The 18,468-nt window shown below is 57.6% G+C and overlaps 1 protein-coding gene across 4 annotated transcripts in view; it reads left to right on the forward strand.

Moving 5' to 3' along the window:
* Positions 1 to 7,188: 7,188 nt before the first annotated feature.
* The window catches only part of BRD3 (bromodomain containing 3), a 35,159-nt gene continuing 23,879 nt past the window's right edge, over positions 7,189 to 18,468 (forward strand). The window contains exons 1-2 of one of the 4 annotated variants that reach the window (XM_039461211.2): positions 7,190 to 7,358; positions 16,577 to 16,755. The gene's annotated coding sequence lies outside the window, so the exon portion shown is untranslated. Of the gene's footprint in view, positions 7,359 to 7,920; positions 16,756 to 18,468 lie in introns of those variants that run through there. The other 3 variants (XM_039461212.2, XM_039461210.2, XM_074394537.1) reach the window with 3 other exon arrangements.

Raw genomic sequence — 18,468 nt, forward strand, 5'->3', positions numbered from 1 at the left:
GGCGGCAGCAGTCCTGGCGACGAGCAGCAGCAGAAGGGGTTGGGGGCAGCCCCGTGCCTTCACCTGACACACTCCAGGCAAACTGAACAAGGGAAGAGAAAGAGTGGAGGAAGAAAGAGGGAGGCAGGAGCCTCTCTTTGGACGCTGGGTCAGTGAAGCTCCGGGACAGGAATTCACAGCAGAAGAGCTGCCAGGTGGCTGCTCGACTCTAGGCTTTGGCTGTGCCAAGTCACACAGTGGCCGCGGTGGCGTTGTTTGTTTGTTTGTTTATTTGTTTTGTTTTGTTTTGTTTTGTTTTGAGACGGAGTTTCGCTCTTGTTACCCAGGCTGGAGTGCAATGGCGCGATCTTGGCTCACCACAACCTCCGCCTCCTGGGTTCAGGAAATTCTCCTGCCTCAGCCTCCCGAGTAGTTGGGATTACAGGCACGCGCCACCACGCCCAGCTAATTTTTGTATTTTTAGTAGAGACGGGATTTCACCATGTTGACCAGGATGGTCTCGATCTCTTGACCTCATGATCCACCCGCCTCAGCCTCCCAAAGTGCTGGGATTACAGGCGTGAGCCACCACGCCCGGCCGCGGTGGCGTTTTTTATGCCCATTTCTCCACTGCCTCTTTTGTTTGTTTGTTTGAGACAGGGTCTCTGTCACCCAGGCAGGAGTGCAGTGGCATGATCACCGCTCACTGCAACCTCTGACTCCTGGGTTCAAGTGATTCTCCTGCCTCAGCCTCCCGAATAGCTGGGACTACAGGCATGAGCCACCATGCCCGGCTAATTTTGTATTTTTAATAGAGACAGGGTTTCTCCATGTTGGTCAGGCTGGTCTCGAACTCCTGAGCTTGTGATCTGCCTGACTCGGCCTCCCAAAGTGCTGGGATTACAGGTGTGAGTCACCGTGCCGAGCTGTTTTTTCATTGTCTTGGTTTTTGTTTTCTGAGACGGAGTCTTGCTCTGTCACCCAGGCTGGAGTGCAGTGGTGCAATCTCAGCTCACTGCAACCCCCGCTCCCTGGTTCAAGCGATTCTCCTGCCTCAGCCTCCCGAGTAGCTGGGACTACAGGTGTGCATCACCATGCCTGGCTAATTTTTGTATTTTTAGTAGAGATGGGGTTTTACCATGTTGGCCAGGCTGATCTCGAACTCCTGACCTTGTCACCCACCTGCCTCAGCCTACCAAAGTGCCAGGATTACAGGCGTGAGCCACTGAGCCGGCCAAGGTACTTATTTATTGTACCCATCTTACAGATGTGAAGACTGAGACTGAGTGGGGGTTACCTGTCTTTTTTTTTTCAGATGGAGGGACTCACTCTGCCACACACACACACACACTGGAGTGCAGTGGCACAAACAGTTCGCTGCGGCCTCAACCTCCTTGGGCTCCAGTGATCCTCCTGTCTTAGCCTCCTGTGTAGCTGGGACCACAGGTGTGTACCACCACACCCGGCTAAATTTTTTATTTTTTTTGTAGAGACTGCACTCACTTTGTTGCCCAGATTGGTCTTGAACTACTGGGCTCAAGCAATCCTCCCGCTCAGCCTCCCAAGGTGTGTGACTGCGCCCAGCCCACCTGTCTTGTCTTGCCTCCCTCCTTTTGACTGCCTTTCTGCAACCACATTGATGCAGCTGCAGCACAACTCACTGTCCCTGGTCACCCGGACTCCCTCCCAGGTTATACCAGAGACCTTCCACTCTACGCTTTTAAGGACTATTATTTTTTTTGTTTTTTATTTTTCTTTGAGACGGAGTTTCGCTCTTGTTACCCAGGCTGGAGTGCAATGGCGCGATCTCGGCTCACCGCAACCTCCGCCTCCTGGGTTCAGGCAATTCTCCTGCCTCAGCCTCCTGAGTAGCTGGGATTACAGGCACGCGCCACCATGCCCAGCTGATTTTTTGTATTTTTAGTAGAGATGGGGTTTCACCATGTTGACCAGGATGGTCTCGATCTCTCGACCTCGTGATCCACCCGCCTCGGCCTCCCAAAGTGCTGGGATTACAGGCTTGAGCCACCGCGCCCGGCCGGACTATTATTTTTGTGCAAACAATTTTCTATGTTGGGGACAGGAAGAACAGGAAAGTGAGAAGGCTCATCTCCACGTTCCCTCCCTCCCGTGGGGCTCCCCACCCTTTTCTAAGAGAAGTTGAATGAACTTACACCTGGGCATTTGCTTCCTCAAGTTAACACCTCACCTTCCCCTACCAAGCTACGGCCTTCTGGAATATATTTTGTAAATGAAATACGAGCCCACATTTGCGTTCACGGCTCAGGCTGGTAATTTAACCTCACTGTGCCTCCATTATCACCTGTAGAGTAGGCATAATCATCCCTACCTCACAGAACTGTTCCGGGTTTCAGTAAAATGGTGTACATAAGGCTCTTGACACAGAGCCTGGCACACAGCAGGCACTAAATTATTGTATAATTAAAAACCTCTGCTCCCCCACCCTCCAGAGTTCTATGTGGCCCAGCCTCTGCCTGGTAGAGGCAAAAATTCTTTTTTTTTTTTTTTTTTTTTTGAGACGGAGTCTTGCTCTGTCCCCCAGGCTGGAGTGCAGTGGTACAATCTCTGCTCACTGCAACCTCTGCCTCCCAGGTTCAAGCAATTCTCCTGCCTCAGCCTTTGGAGTAGCTGGGACTACAGCTGAACACCACCATGCCCAGTTAATTTTTGTACTTTTAGTAGAGATGGGGTTTCACCATGTTGGCCAGGCTGATCTTGAACTCCTGACCTGTGATCTGCCCACCTTGGCCTCCCAAACTGCTAGAATTACAGGTGTGAGCCACCGTGCCTGGCCGAGAAATTCATTTTCTTACAAAGTTGTGCTGAGAGCTGATCAATCCTGGGGAAAGACATGTGATAATGAAACTTTCAAGAAACCGATGTATACTTTTTTCCTCCTCCACCTCCTAGATTCAAGCCATTCTCCTGCCTTGGCCTCCCCAGTAGCTGGGATCACAGGCATGTGCCACCATGCCCGGCTAATTTTTGTATTTTTTAGTAGAAACAGGGTTTCACCATGTTGGCCAGGCAGGTCTTGAACTCCTGACTTCATGAGCTGCTCACCTCAGCCTCCCAAAGTACTGGGATTAGAGGCATGAGCCACTGTGCCCAGCCCTGATGTATAAATTTTAGTGGCATAATGTAACTGCTCTGTTTCTTTTCTTTTTTTTTTTTTTTTTGAGACGGAGTTTCGCTCTTGTTACCCAGGCTGGAGTGCAATGGCGCGGCAATTCTCCTGCCTCAGCCTCCTGAGTAGCTGGGATTACAGGCACGCACCACCATGCCCAGTTGATTTTTTTTGTATTTTTAGTAGAGACAGGGTTTCACCATGTTGACCAGGATGGTCTCGATCTCTTGACCTTGTGATCCACCCGTCTCGGCCTCCCAAAGTGCTGGGATTACAGGTTTGAGCCACCGCGCCCGGCCACTGCTCTGTTTCTTTTTTTTTTTTTTTTTTGAGACGGAGTTTCGCTCTTGTTACCCAGGCTGGAGTGCAATGGCGCGATCTCGGCTCACCGCAACCTCCGCCTCCTGGGTTCAGGCAATTCTCCTGCCTCAGCCTCCTAAGTAGCTGGGATTACAGGCACGCGCCACCATGCCCAGCTAATTTTTTGTATTTTTAGTAGAGACGGGGTTTCACCATGTTGACCAGGTTGGTCTCGATCTCTCGACCTCGTGATCCACCCGCCTCGGCCTCCCAAAGTGCTGGGATTACAGGCTTGAGCCACCGCGCCCGGCATGCTCTGTTTCTTAAGGCAGGATCCCCAACTCCTGGGACTGTTAACTGGTCCATGGCCTGTTAGGAACTGGGCCGCCGAGCAGAAGGTGAGCAGTCATGAGCGTGACCACCTCAGCTCTGACCCCTGTCAGATCCGCAGCAGCATTAGATTCTTGTAAGAGTGCAAACCCTACTGTGAACTGTGCATGCGAGGGATCTAGGTTGCGCACTCCTTAGAAGAATCTAATGCCTGATGATCTGAGGTGGAACAGTTTCATCCCCAAACCATTATCCGCCCCCACTCATCCATGGAAACACTGTCTTCCATGAAGTGGGTCCCTGGTGCCAAAAAGGCTGTGGATAGCTGCCTTAAGGGGCATTGTGGGTGGAGGAGGAGGAGGAGGCAGCTGAGGACCCTGGCTGGAGCCTGGTTTTGGAGCCTCCTTTAGATGTGAGCAGGTGGCTGATTCACTGGTAGAGCTTGGGCTACACTGAGTTTTTCAGCTGGAGGCTGGAGGGCAGGACAGAGGGGCAGAAGAGAACATCTATTCATTCAACAGCTATGTATTGAGCACCCACTGCCAGGTACTGTTCAGGGATGTTCAGGGATACAGCGTGGGCACCGTGCCCTGCTCTCATGGAGCTGTGGGACAGTCCACAAGGAGACTCAGGAAGTAAAATGTCAGGTAGACAGGTGAGTGATGGCTGAGGAGGCAAAGGCAGCAGGGCCTGCTCCTGATAACAGCCCCAGACTTTGCACACGTCCCCCTCCCTTCCCAGAGCTTCGGGATCAGGTTCTATTTTTATCCTCTTGTGACAGGGGAGGAAACCTGGGTTGGGGAGATTAAGTGGCTTCATTTGGGAAATTCAGCAGTACCAGAGGTTGAAACCCTAAGAGCCTGAGGCTAGGAAGGGAGAGGATGATGGGCTATTGGGGGCTGGAGGGCACCACAGAACCACCCCAAATCCCTTTTCAATGGCAGCCCTGCTGGCTGTCAGCTGTTTGCCACTGTGGCCCCTAAACTAGTCCTCGGAGATAGTAGCACAGGGACTGAGATGCTCAAATGAGTTTCTGTCCTGTTCCCCTTACAGATTCTGCTTGCCAGAGACTTCTCCAGCCTCAGGAAAGGTGGCTCCATGGAGCCATCTGGGCCACTCATGAGTTAGTGAGCAGTAGGAAGGGAAAGAAGAAGGGGATGTTGGTGCCTCCATCAGAGCCAGTGCCCAGGGAGGGCCCGGGTTCCTGCCATACTCCTGGGGGTTGTCTTAGGTCAGTAGGAGGTCCAGCAGGGTCATGAGCATTTGGCCAACAGCTTCAGACATGCTGGCTGGTCAGGGCAGCCTGCTGTGTGCATGCATCTGGGCTCTCTGAGGTCAAGACCAGGTGGAAACGCTTTTTGTTCTGGCCTTGGAAGGAGTGCAGTGCGGTCTGTGTAAGCGGTGAGGTGGCCATCCTGGTGGCCAGAGTGCTCAAGATACCCAAGGAGATGAGATGGAGACAGCAGGAATGGGTTGTAGCCTCCAAGATGGCTAACACAGAAGCCTGGAGATTGAGGAATTGCACCGGGGCTTTGTGGACACAACCAAGATGGAGGTTCTAAGGGACCTGCCTGCAAATCCTCACCTCCCATACTACCCCTCCAGACCCTCCTGTGCCTGAGGACTGTGCTTGGTTCACTCTGCCAACTACACAGGCAAGGCCGTCCCCCGATGGAACCTTGTCCTAGAGTCTTGCCCTGGGGCGTAAAAAGGTTCTGGGCTCCCAGCAGAAGCAGCTGGGCAGGGTTGGGAAAGGTGTTGGCTTCTCCTGCAAACTCTTCCTAAGACTCTGGGGGCTTTGAAGTCTCAGCTCTCCTGCAAATTGGCTCTGTGACCTTGGGCATGCCCCTTGACCTCACTGAGCATGTTTCCTTACCTGTCAGCCTGGAGCGGAACATCTGCCTTCTGGGTGTGCATGGGGATGAACTGCCTCCATGCTGGAACTCACTTATGAATATTGCATAGACATGTACATTCCAGGCAGTGGAGCTGCTACTCAACCTGGAATACACCTGGAGGCCCCAGGGGCTTGGGGGTGGGTGCAGCACACAAGGAAACTTGACCTTGCTGTTGGCAGGTTCAGTGGGCGCCAAGGAAACCTTTTTTTGTTTTTGACATTTTTATTGGGGTCTAACATACATAACGTGTAACCACCTTAAGTTACAGCTGGATTAAAACTGATTTATGTGGCCTGGCATGGTGGCTCACACTTGTAATCCCAGCACTTTGGGGAGGCTGAGGTGGGCGGATCATCATCGAGGCCAGAAGTTCAAGACCAGCCTGGCCAACATGGTAAAACCCCGTCTCTACACACACACACACACACACACACACACACACACACACACACACTAGCTGGGCCTGGTTGGGGGGGAGGGTGCCTGTAATCCCAGCTACTCAGAAGGCTGAGGCAGGAGAATCGCTTGATCTCCGGAGGCAGAGGTTGCAGTGAGCCAAGATCCAGAGGATGTGACTGTAGAATCATTTGAACCTGGAAGGCGGAGGTTGTGGTGAGCCGAGATCGCGCCACTGCACTCCAGCCTGGGTGACAAGAGCGAAACTCCGTCTCAAAAAAAAAAAAAAAAAAAAAATTGATTTATGTATAAACCCGAGTCTTCATCACCCAAAACAAGATGCAAAACGTGTCCTCAAGCTGAATCTTTCAAGTTACAGAAAATGGGCCAGGGGTCCTTGTTCTCACCTTGGTGGCCCTCTCCAGGAATCTCAGGCTGGGAACCTGATTTCTCGTTCCTGCCCCTCACTGGCAAGATGAGGAAACTGGGGCTTGGGGCGAGAAGGTCCCCAGGCCGAGCCGAGAACACCCCTAGCTCTTCGCCAGCTCTGGGGACTTGGAGTCCTCTCCAGCGACAGCCAACTTGGGAGCCCGCGCCCCAGCACGTCAGGGGTGGGGGACGAGGAGGGCGCGGCCGACCGCGGCTCCTCCCCGGGCGGGGCCGACCTGCAGGCGCGCACCGACGCCCCGCCCCCCGCCCCCGCGCGCGCGCTCCCGCCCTGCTAATTAGGCGCGCGGTTTGTTTACAAACACGGGCTACCGGCAGGTGCGCGCCGCCCCGCCAGTGCGCGGCCGGGGTTCGAAGGCGGCTCCTGCGGGCCCCGGGGTGCCCAGGCGGGGGCCGCCGCGCTGGCTGCGCTCCCGCGTCTTTCACGCCGCCCTGGAGCACTGGAAAATCTGCCTCCAGGCGCCGTCCCCGGCGCGGGGTGGGGAGGGCCGCGCGGGCTCGGGCAGGGAGCGGCCGCCCGGGGTCCCAGCGTCGCCGTCCTGCCCGGCGGGCGCCGAGCCCCGCCCCCGCGCGCCCCCCGGGCTGGGCCCGCTCGCGGCCGGGTCGGCGGGGCGGGCGGGGACGCGCGGGGCGGGGCGCGGCGCCGGCGGGGCCGGGACATGTAGTCCGCGCGCCGCGGCCTCCCCTGGGCGGCCCCGGCGCGGGCCCGGCCGCGGACTACGACTCCCGCCAGGCGCCGCGGCGCAGCGCATGAGCCCTACTCGGCTCCGGCGCGTCTATTATGCTGCCGGGGCCGGCGAGCCAAAGAGGAGCCGGCCGCGCGGGCCGGGAGGGGACGGCCGCCGGAGCCGCGAGGCCAAGTACGCCTTTCTCTTGCTTCCTTGCGCGCGGGGCGGCGGGCGGCGCGGGCGGCGGCGGGCCGGGCCGGGCCGGGCCGGGGAGCGCGGTCCCGAGCGCCCCGCGCAGGCCGCTGGCGTCCGGGGAAACCGGGCGCCCGGGGCCGCCGCCGCCGCCGCCTTTGTGCGCGGCCACGATGCAACAAAGCGCGGCGGCCGCCCGGGGTCGCGGCGGCGGCGGCGGCGGCGGCGGCGCGGGCTCCGCTCTCCTCCGCCCGCTCCCGCCCGGACGCCTCCGTCCCGGACTCGGGGGCGTCGCTGCGGCCGGGGCGCGCAGCCCGGAGTTGGCGCGCCCCGCGCCAGCCCGGCCTCCGCGCGCCCTCCCTCACGGAAGGGATTTTTTTTCCCCCTTTCCTCCGCCCGCCATCTTTCGAAGGGGGGAATCCAGGGAGGACGCGGAGGGGGAAGGTGCGCGCGGCGGGGCCGGGCCTCGGCCGTGCGCTCCGCGGCGCCACTTTCCCCGCGCCCGCCCCGCCGGCCTCGCTCTCGGGCCGTTGCTGAGGCCCGCGCCTGGGGACGGTCGCCGCGCTGCGCGGCCGGGGCGGGGGGCAAGGCCGGGCTCGGGCCTGGGCTCTGCGCGGCCTCCTCCCGGAGTTTCGGGCCCAGAGCTGACTTTGAGCCCCTCAGAGTTGCCGGATTTTTGCAGCCATGCGAGGGGGAGACCCGTTCCCGTTTTGAAATCAGTCTGAAAATCGCTTAATCCGGCCGAGGGCGAGTTGGAGCGGGAGGGACGGGGGTGCTTCCCTCCTTCCCACTGTTGGGGGGCGCCGGAGTGACAACGTGATACAAGCCCATTCGGGGAGAAATGCGCACCCCGAACCGTGTATACCACATGGCCCTGGTGGGCTCCCTGTGAATAAAGCTGGGGCGTGCGGGAAGTCTCATTCCACCGGTTGCTCGTACGGGGGCAGGGCCGGGATATGGGTTTCGCGCGGCCTCCTTTCCCTCGAGGGCGGGCGTCCCAGAACTCGGCCCACCGAGACCCACTGGGGGCAGGGACCCGGAGTCCGTCGTGTGAGTTCCTCCGTTGGACCCCATCCTTGAGTGGTTGCGATCCTTCATTTTGATTGAAAGCTTTCTGCTCAGAAATACGTAGCTGGGGTTTCTCCCCCCCTCACCTTAAACTTGGTCATTGTCTCCAAAAGTTAACCGGGAGGGGAGGCGTCGTTCAGTGGTGGGCCGAGTGACGGGCTGGAACTGCAGGAGGAAGCTCCGTGTGTCCCGTCCTCCCCCGCCTTCCACCGTGAGCAGGAACAGAAGAGCAAAAAGTTTTCTTTTTACCCTGCTGTTGTGTAGGCTTTTCCCCTTTCTCTTTCCTTTAAAATGAAGACTTTTTGTTTTCTTCCCTGGGTCCACGAAGTGGCCCTGGGGAGATCCTGAAATCTATGCAAAGTTGTGTGGCATTTTTCTGGGGAGAGTAGTTTGTTACTGGCTTCCAGCAGGGTCTCAGGAAGGTCTGAAGATCTGCGAGGGGCTGGCCTCAGGGGTTAGGGACCTCCCCTCCTGATCCTTCCTCGGCAGCCCTGATGCAGCCTGTCATTTGCAAATAAAGGTCTGTGTTTGCAGTTTTCTCTGTTGAGGCCTTGATGTGTGCTGGAGGATACTGATCGGAAAAGATAAGGCACACACTGTGACTGGACCGTCTGCAGGCGATCGAGGGGCATTTCTTTCTGAACCTCGGAAGCCCAGTGCCTCAGCAGGACACCGGGTGCCTGGGAAGACTGTCCAGCCTGAGCCCCGCCGCTGGGATATCCGGGGAGGAGGGATTTCAACAGCTTTCCCCCGGTAGGCAGTCAGCTCCGTTTTTATTTTCGTTTTGTTTTTAGAAAGTAGAGTAATTACTTTCCTTTGACAACAGCCCGTGCTTGTTCAGAAGTGAGCTGTGAATGAAGGACAGGACTTGCAAACACGGTTCCCTGCCCTACACTCAGAGTGTAGTCATACCCAGAAAGTGAAAGTGGGGGTGTGAAAAGTGCAGCATCTGGGCCTGCTGCTGCAGCCAGCCGTCACCCTGTCCTCTGCTCTCTTCCTCCAGGCTCTGGAGGTGCCAGTCGTGGGAGCCTCGTGCACCAGGCAGGTGGTGTTGGCCTTGTCCGCTTCTTGGTGCCACCAGGAAGTGCCACCACTTTCCTGTGGCCTGGTGGCTCAGAGTTTCCCAAGTGGGGTGATTAGCACAAAACTAACAGCTGTGCTGTATCTGTCTCGCCGCTGGTGGGCCCAGCTCTCGACGACGGGAAGAGCCATGTTTTGCTGTGGATGCACAGGGTGCCGGGGGTCGGTGAGCCAGGGCCTACCCCACACTCAGTGTTGCTGCCTGGGAGGTGGGGGGCATGCCTGCAGTCCTGATGGTTTTCAAAGCAGTGAAAGCAGTTGGTCAGAGGAGCTGCTGCTTCTTACTTCCTTGACTGGTCGTCAAGGTATAACTGACCTGTCAGGATTTGGTGTCTTAGGCAGGTTCCTTTTTTATTTTTTTAGTTTTTTTCTTGAGACGGAGTCTCGCACTGTCACCCGGGCTGGAGTGCAGTGGCAATCTGAGTTCAATGCCATCTCCGCCTCTTGGCTTCAAGATTCTCTTGCCTCAGCCTCCTGAGTAGCTGGGGTTACAGGTACCTGCCACCACACCTGGCTAATTTTTTGCATTTTGTGTTTTTTGTATTTTTAGTAGAGATGGGGTTTCACTGTGTTGGCTAGGCTGATCTCAAACTCCTATCCTCGTGATCTCTGAATGTGCTGGGTTTATAGGCGTGAGCCACCATGCCCGGCTGGCAGGTCCTTTACGTCACAAAGCCGATATCTGGTTGAAGCTAAAAGGTAACTGCATGAATCATGGCGGAATGCAGTGCTGCTTGCCATAGGAAGGTTTTGGATCTGCCTGGGGCCTTCCCGACCCCTGTGGCTCTGCCCCCTTGTCGGAGCAGAAGAGATGTACAGGTGGCAAAGCATGATGGGGTGCCAGGTGCGTTTGGGTCGGCGTTTGCCAAGAATGGCCTTGCCTCTGTGTTTTTGTTGGTCACTGCCATCTCGTAGAGGTGCCCAGCTGGTGGCGGAGCATGAGGCTTTCTCTGCCTGTCCTCCCTTCTGTGAAAGCAAGGGTCCCTGTGCCCAGGCATTCCTGCTCTGGTTCCCCGGGCGCCTGCCATCTGGGATGCTTGAGGGCTCTTTTATTTTTTTATTTTATTTTATTTATTTATTTATTTATTGAGACGGAGTTTCGCTCTTGTTACCCAGGCTGGAGTGCAATGGCGTGATCTCGGCTCACCGCAACCTCCGCCTCTTGGGTTCAGGCAATTCTCCTGCCTCAGTCTCCTGAGTAGCTGGGATTACAGGCATGCGCCACCATGCCCAGCTAATTTTTTGTATTTTTAGTAGAGACGGGGTTTCACCATTTTGACCAGGATGGTCTTGATCTCTTGACCTCGTGATCCAGCCGCCTAGGCCTCCCAAAGTGCTGGGATTACAGGCTTGAGCCACCGCACCCGGCCCTATTTATTTTTAATTAATTAATTATTATTATTATCTTTGTATTTTTAGTAGAGATGTGGTTTTGCCATGTTGGCAAGACTGGCCTTGAACTCATGGCCTTAAAGTGATCTGCCCTCCTTGGCCTCCCAAAGTGCTGGGATTACAAGCATGAGCCACCATGCTCAGCCAAGATGCTTGAGAGCTCTTTTATTTTATTTTAGTTAATTAATTTATTTATTTATTGTGAGACAGAGTCTCCTCTGTTGCCCAGGAGTCTAATGGTGTGATCTCCACTCACTGCAACCTCCACATCCTGGGATGAAGCAATTCTCCCTGTCTTAGCCTCCCAAGTAGCTGGGATTACAAACGGCCACCACTGTGTCCATGTAATTTTTTTGTAGAGACGGGGTTCCGCCATGTTGGCTACGCTGGTCTTGAACTTCTGACCTCAGGTGATCCAAAGTGCTGGGATGACAGGTGTCTCGGTCTCTCATAGTGCTGGGATGACAGGTGTGAGCCACCTCACCTGCCCGAGAGCACTTTTAAAGAGAAAGTGCCACATTTTGAGCCATTCCCCTGTTAATGGTTTAAATTGTAAGTCTTCTGGCCACTCCTGATTGAGTTTGCAGTGGAGACAGGTATGGCTGGAGGCTCTGGTGCTGTTGCGTCCATGGTACTGTTGGCTGTCTGCGTCTTGGACCAGCCTGTGGCTATTGCTGAGCGTCAGTTCTCTGGCTGCCTCCTCGCTGGATCTATGGAGCCTTGTGTTGGAAAGACGGGCCTGGGATTGTGCCCCCACATCCCTCCTTGCCACAGGCCCCCAAGGTACTGAGTTTGTCAGAAGTTAATGAGGTGTTTGGGAGACTTCTCCAGCCACTTGGAGCAGTGTCCCGCTGGGGGTGCGGTGATGTTAGGGGTCACCAGTTGGGTCATTCTGAGTGTGGCTTGATAACCAGCTGCAGCATTTCCCAGAGTGCCCGGTGGGCTCAGGCGTGATCTGCAGAGGCAGCTGCTGGCTAGGTCTGGAGTCTAGGGCAGAGGGAGTGCCCTCAGTGCACCTTTGAGGGCCTAGGGCTTGGAGTCTGTACCTGAGAGCTATGGGGCTTGCAGGTGGGACGTTGTTAGCCTCCGGGTGAGGCAGGGATGCCTCTGTGCCAGTGCTTGGCTTGTGCAGGAGTGTCGAGTGTTGTAGCTCTAACCTGTCATGTGGCAGAAGGAAAAAGAATCTAAGTGGCTGAGGAGATGCCCTCCCTGTGCCATGCATCCCTGGAGCCCTGGCCTCATAGTCCCGCAGTGGGCAAAATGTGCAAAGGGGCAGCTGTGTTAGTCTTCGGGTGAAGACTAACCAGGGTGCCACCCGCCCCCATCTGCCCACACCCCAGGACAGAGCCCTGGGCACCCTGACTGGGCCATTGCTGGTGCCAGGGGCTGGGTAAGGAGGCAGGGGTCAAGCACAGTGGCTCTGTGAGCTGTGGGCTCGCAGGCAGATGTGCTGCATGCCCTCTCTGTGTTCTTAGCTCTGCCTCTGGTCTGGCCCAGCAACAGGTCTGGGGGCGTCCTGTAGTCCTGGGCGATCGTGGTTGTGGGGTGGGCAGAGAACATAGATGAGGTAACCACATGATCCCACGGGGACGGGTCTGAGAGGTGCAGCTGTACTGGCCCCTCGTCCTGGCCCACTGTGGCTGGGTGGGACGGCGGCGAGGCCAGGCCCGACTCCTGCGGCCAGGGTGTTTTGCGAGTTTGGTTCTCGTCAGGCTGGGTGAGAGAAGATGGAGCAGACAGATGGATGCTGGATGGGCCTGCCGCAACTTTGTGGCCCTAGTGTGGGAATCGGTGGAGCACCAGGGCCTGGCCCTGAGGCCACATCTCTCTGAGCACGGTGTCCCCTTCCTTCTCCAGGGCCAGGTACTGCCCTCACTCTACTGCCTCTCTGAAGAGAGCCCTCTGCCTGAATCGTGGCTCTCCTGCCCTTCCCTGGCCTGTGGGAGACCCTGATTATGAGGCAGGGGGCCTGGGCTTGGAAAGGCCCCATGGGTGTTTGTGGGGCCAGGTTCGTCATTCCCAGCGTGTACGGATGGTCGGGCCTCCTCATGCCTCTTGAGAGGGTCAAAATGTGCCAAGGGGCAGCTGTGTGAGTCTCCGGGTCCAGGGTGCCATGGACTCATGCTGAGTCCTCTCTATTCGAGGAGTGGGTAGAGAGGTGGGTGGGGACAGAGCTTGGAAGAGGTGACAGTGTGTGGCCAGAAGGCTGTGGAGTGTCATGGCAGGAAAGGAAACCTCCAGAGAGGCCGCTCTGCAGGGCCATGGGGCTGGAAGAAGCACAGGGCCTGGTTCAGAAAGCAGGAGGCGCACGAGATCTTAGGTCTGGAAGGCACTGGCGGGTGGAGAGTGGGGAGAACTGTGGGGTGTGGGGGACAGTCGTGGGAAAGGCAGTGCTGACAGCTGCACCCACTCAGTGCGTCTAGGGCCAGACCCCAGGACAGCCTCTCCATTCCGCTGGAGCGCCTGGGGACGGGGCTGGGCTGCCGCACCAGACCAGGCGGCCAGGCAGCTGCTGGAGAGCAGGTGTGCTGTGCATGGGGGCTCAGGGCACTGGGCAGAGCCCCCTGGAGAGTAGGCGCCATGGCTGCTCGGGTGGGGCAGTGGCCCACGATGCCCAACCACTCTCCCCAGGGCTCCTCGAGGGCTACAGGGGCCCCCTAACCCCCGGCTTCTCCCCTGGCTCCATAGAAGGAGGCAGTTGGCTCCGTCTGTCACTGAAGACGCCCTGCCCAAACAGATCCAGTTTCCCAAGTCTTGGAGGGTGGCCGCTGGTCACCATGTGGGCCTGGGGACAGGTGCTAGGTTGGCCAGGTTAGACGGGGGTGTGGGGGCGGTAGGCTGGGGTCCCTTCTCACGGGCTCAGCTCCCTCCAGCCACAGCCTATCACAACACCAACCCCAGCATTATTCTGAGAATTCTGGGGCCATGGGGTGTCGGCAGTGAGTCTGGCACGGATGTCCAGCTTTGTCCAAGCTAGCTCTGGCCTTTTCTGTCTGGGCGATCTTCTGCCCCCCTCACCTCAGAGTGCCCCCCTCCACCTGTGGATGATGAAGCTCATCTGATCCCCTGCTGATGCAGGACAGAGCTCCAGGAGACGGGCTGGAGTGCAGCAGTGGGGCCACCCAGCCAGAGACGTGGGGACCCTCGGGGTACAGAGGCCCAGGGCTATGGAAATCCCAAGGCTGGAGAGCCCTTGGGAATAAGCCCCTGGGAAAGGCCTCCCTTGCTTCTTCCAGCACCCCGCCCCTAGTTCCGGTGCTCCTGGCTCCCACCCTTTTGCTGGCAGGTCTGGCTGAGTCCCTGCAGAGCTGTGTAGCCCTGCCTGTCCCTGCCACCGCTCCTCCCGACGCATGCTATAGCTGGGGTGGCCTTGGCAAGCCATCCTCCCAACCCTGCCTGTTTGGTGAAAGCTGGGACTCCCTTTCTCTGGACCCCAAATAAGAGCTCTGTGCTCTGGGGTCAGGCGAGGCTAGAGATGGCCCATGGTCCAGTCGCCGCCCCTTGGCTGGTCTGCCTCCCCCAGGGTGTGGCGTGGGGAGCAGCCCCCCTCTCCTGTCCCTCTGTGGAGCACTTGAAGGCTGGGCTGCTGTGCTGGCGGTGCGCCTGCTCCTGCCCCTCCAGGTCCTTGCTCCCCAGAGGGCCGTGACATAGCAGGAGGGGTCAGGGAGGCTGCTGCCAGCTTTTCTGGGTGTTTTCTTTGGTGGCAACTAGACAGGTCCCCATTCCCTCCCTGTTTGTCCACAGCCCTGAAACGGCTGTGGACTTGGCATCTTTTCTGGTGAACTCTGAGCTGGGCCAGCCTGAAGGGGGCTGAGTTTCTGCTTTTTATGCAGGTCCTCCTGCTCCCTATGGAGAGGAAGGCAGAGTCCAGGGACCTTGGGAAGGGTTGGGGGGACCACCCACAGCTTCTGGGATGGAGGTGGGGAGGGCCTGCCCAGGGCCACATGGCAAGGGTGAAGATAGGTGGGATCCAGGCCACCTCGCCAACGTCTCTTCCATGTCCAGCACAGAGCCCCTCCTGGATGGGGCATGAGGGGGACCCAGGGAGGGACTAGTCAGTGTTGGGGGAGCCTGGCCACTGCCCTCCCTGCTGGTTGCCTTGGAAATCTCTGCAGCATTCCAGATCTTTTTTTTTTTTTTTGGTGACAGGGTCTCCCCATGATGTCCAAGCTGGAGTGTAGCAGTGCGAAGGCCTGGCTTATTTTTAAAAATTTTCATAGAATCAGGGTCTTACTATGTTGCCCAGGCTGATCTTGAACTCCTGGCTTCAGGGGATCCTCCTGCCCCTCCCAAGGTGCTGGGGTCACAGGCCTGAGCCACTGCAAGTGGCATGGATCCTTCTTGAGGATCTCATCAGACCCACTCATCACTGGGTTTTTGCTTGGTGTTCGAGGACTTTTGTGGTTTGCCTGAGTTTCCTCTCTGGGCAGTTTCGGATCCTCTTATGTTTAAGGTAGGCTGCCTGCTCACTCTGACTTTCACCCGGCTGGCAAGGGTGGCCTCTGCCTTTGTGTCTGCTGGGCCGGCAGGCAATGCCTGTGGGTGCCACAGCATGGGCTTTGTGAGCAGCTGAGAGGGAGACTGGGGGAGGTAGGCCCTGGGGAGGTGGGCCCCAGGGAGGGTCTCAGCCTCTGCCTCCTCCTCTGGGAGACAGAACTCCATGCCTGTCCTGCATTGCTCAGGGCAGAGCAGGAGTGGTACATCTGGCTCCCTGGGCCTGTCTCCAAGGGACCTGTCCCCAAAGGACCCACAGCTTCCCTGCCATGGTCCCAGGGGTGGAGTGCCTTTGCTGAGGGTGAGGCTGCTGCTGCGACAGGAAGCTGGTGGCCGGCTGCCTTCCCGATGGGACCTTGTCCACACAGCAGAGCTCCCCTGGCGCAAAGCAGCTGTTAGCAGGCTGTGTGGCAGCCCCTTCACCACAGGAGGGCTGAGTGGTGAAATTAGTTCTTACTGCACTGAACGTGCTCCCGGGCCCTTTAGGTTCACATTCTAGCAGACTGGCTTCCAGCCCTGCCAGTGTCCAGTGTCCCTGTGAGCCCTGGAGTGGGGCCCTCTGCTCCCCTAGGAAAGGAGCAAGGGTTTACCCCCGGGAGACCACACCCTGTTCCGCTGCACATTCCTGCAGGGCAGGTGCCGGGGTGAAGGAGTGGTTGCAGTATGAAGGTTCTGTGTGTCTGATGTCTAGACTTGAAGGCACTGGGGTCTCTGGCCCTGCTGCTTTCCTCCAGCCCGAGTCACTCCACCTGAGTCCATCTGCCCCAGTTGCTCACAGGAGTCCCCTTGGCTTCTTCCCCGCCCCGTGAAGGTGGAGTGTGGGTACACTGCAGAACCCTGGACCTCACAGTTGCTGTGAGGACGCAGGCTGCAGAACGTGTGATGAGGAGTGCGGTTTTGGGGCTCGGGGAGAAGGGAGGCGTGCCCTCTTCCCTTTGCCACTTCCCTCTGCCACAGGTGGGGCCGCTCTGGGCTGGCCCATTTCTTCCAGGCCCTACTTATTTTCACTCCCCACATTATCATGAAGCAAACTCCAGGCACGTTTCATTCGTAGAACTTCCAGTCCAAATATCAGAAAGATGAGGACTTCCGAAAGGTTGTAACCGCAATGCCACCACACTCCCAGTGTTAACTCTGGTTCCAGAAAATCAGTGTTGAATCAGCGCCCTCCGCTCCTCCAGCAGGTGTGCCAGCGAACCGGCCCAAGGCACGGCCTCCAGTGCCCAGCTTTGCTTCAAATCCAGTGCCACTGCGTACACCAGCCATGGGGCCCAGGCCACCCCTTCCTGCACTATAAAATGGAGCCCTTGCTGGCCACCTTACCGGCTGTTTTCTTTTGCCACAAAATCTGGACCCTTTACAGGTAATACAAAGCTGTCCGTAGTTTGAGCCTTTGTGTATCTGTAGAAAGCTGGGTTTGATTAGGGATGTCATCTCAGACCCTGGGGTAGGGGTGTGTGTAGGAGAGACATCCCAGCCCCCCACGAAAGGCTCCACTGGCTGGTTTGGATTTCTAAAATCCGGAAAGTTGACTGTCATTACAGGAGTGAGGCAGGTGATGTGGAGTGGTCAGGCTTTGGCCCCAGGGGACAGGGATGTGACAGTGAGGGGCTGGTCCTTGGCGGCCAGGCACTAATCTTCTGTTTACTTTGTTTCTGGGAGCTGGGAGAAGTGAGAGCCATGTTTGTTTTGGGCAGGCGTGTTTCTGAATGTCCAACGCTGCCAGCCATAGTCCCAGTGTTACATCAGTTCCTCCACGTGGCACCCTGGAGCAAGGTCCTCTTCCCTTTGCCAAGGCCCCAGGCAACTTGGGATCTAGGGCCCCTCCTTTTATCCCCAGCCATGGGGGCCTATGGTCACACCCAGTTCTAGCCCCTGGCTAGGACGTCCTAGCCCCCAGGATGTCCTTGCATGAGTGAAGCTGTGGCCCGTGGGGTGTAGACTGTCCTGCCGGTCCGTGGGCTCTGGTGGGAAGCACGCAGTAGATGACGGACTTGCTGAGCTTCAGCACAGACTATCTATTAACTTCACAGCGAGGTCAGATGGGGGTGGGGAGCCAGGCTGCAAATCCTGGTGTGTGGACCCCATGGGGGCCCCTTGCTGCCTTTCCTCGGGGCCTCTGTGTCTGGTGTGTGGACCCCGTGGGAGCACACACGCAATCAGCCCTCTCGGCATCTCCATTGGACCTTGAATTCTGGAGGGGCCTTGTGGCTGGCAGCTGGCCCCATCCTGGGCTGCCTTTGTGTCCTTGCTGGTCATTGGGGGTGGGGGAAGCAGGACTGCCTCATTCTTTAACTGCCCATACTCCTCTTGCCGTGTGGCTGGCTGCCTGCAGGTTCAGGAGCCTGGGACAGGAAGCCCAGGATCCTGATTCTAGGCCGTGCCCCCACTGCCCACTGCTGGGTGTTTTGTGTCCCAAAACCTCTGTGCTCAGGTGGTGCTCTGGAGGTAAAGGAGGAAGGGGCCTCAGCTTGGTCGTCTGTACGTGTATGCAGTCATTCTGACCTCGCAGGTTTGTCATGGAGATTGCGGGGGTCTTGGCATCTGTGATCTGAAGGGCTCGCGGCCCTGGCTGACATCCATGAGCTCAAGGGCTTGTGGCCCCGTCCGGCATCTGTGAGCTGAAGGGCTTGTGGCCCTGGCCGGCATCGTGAGCTGAAGGGCTCGTGGCCCTGGCTGGCATCTGTGATCTGAAGGGCTCGTGGCCCTGGCTGGCATCTGTGAGCGGAAGGGCTCGTGGCCCTGGCCGGCATCTGTGATCTGAAGGGCTCGTGGCCCTGGCTGGCATCTGTGAGCGGAAGGGCTCGTGGCCCTGGCCGGCATCTGTGATCTGAAGGGCTTGTGGCCCTGGCCGGCATCTGTGATCTGAAGGGCCCCGTGGCCCTGGCCGGCATCTGTGATCTGAAGGGCCGTGGCTGACCACCTGTGTTTTTATTGGTGTTTTTCTCCACTGTCTGCGTCTGGGCCAGAGGGCGGAGGTGGGGTGAGTGTGGTGTGAAAGCACCATACTTTGCAGTGGGGTGACTGTCCTGCTGGTGCGCCCTCTGGGGCACTCGGGGTCTGGGGTAGGGCCACC

Source organism: Saimiri boliviensis, chromosome 2, assembly GCF_048565385.1.
Source record: "Saimiri boliviensis isolate mSaiBol1 chromosome 2, mSaiBol1.pri, whole genome shotgun sequence".
NCBI lineage: Eukaryota > Metazoa > Chordata > Mammalia > Primates > Cebidae > Saimiri > Saimiri boliviensis.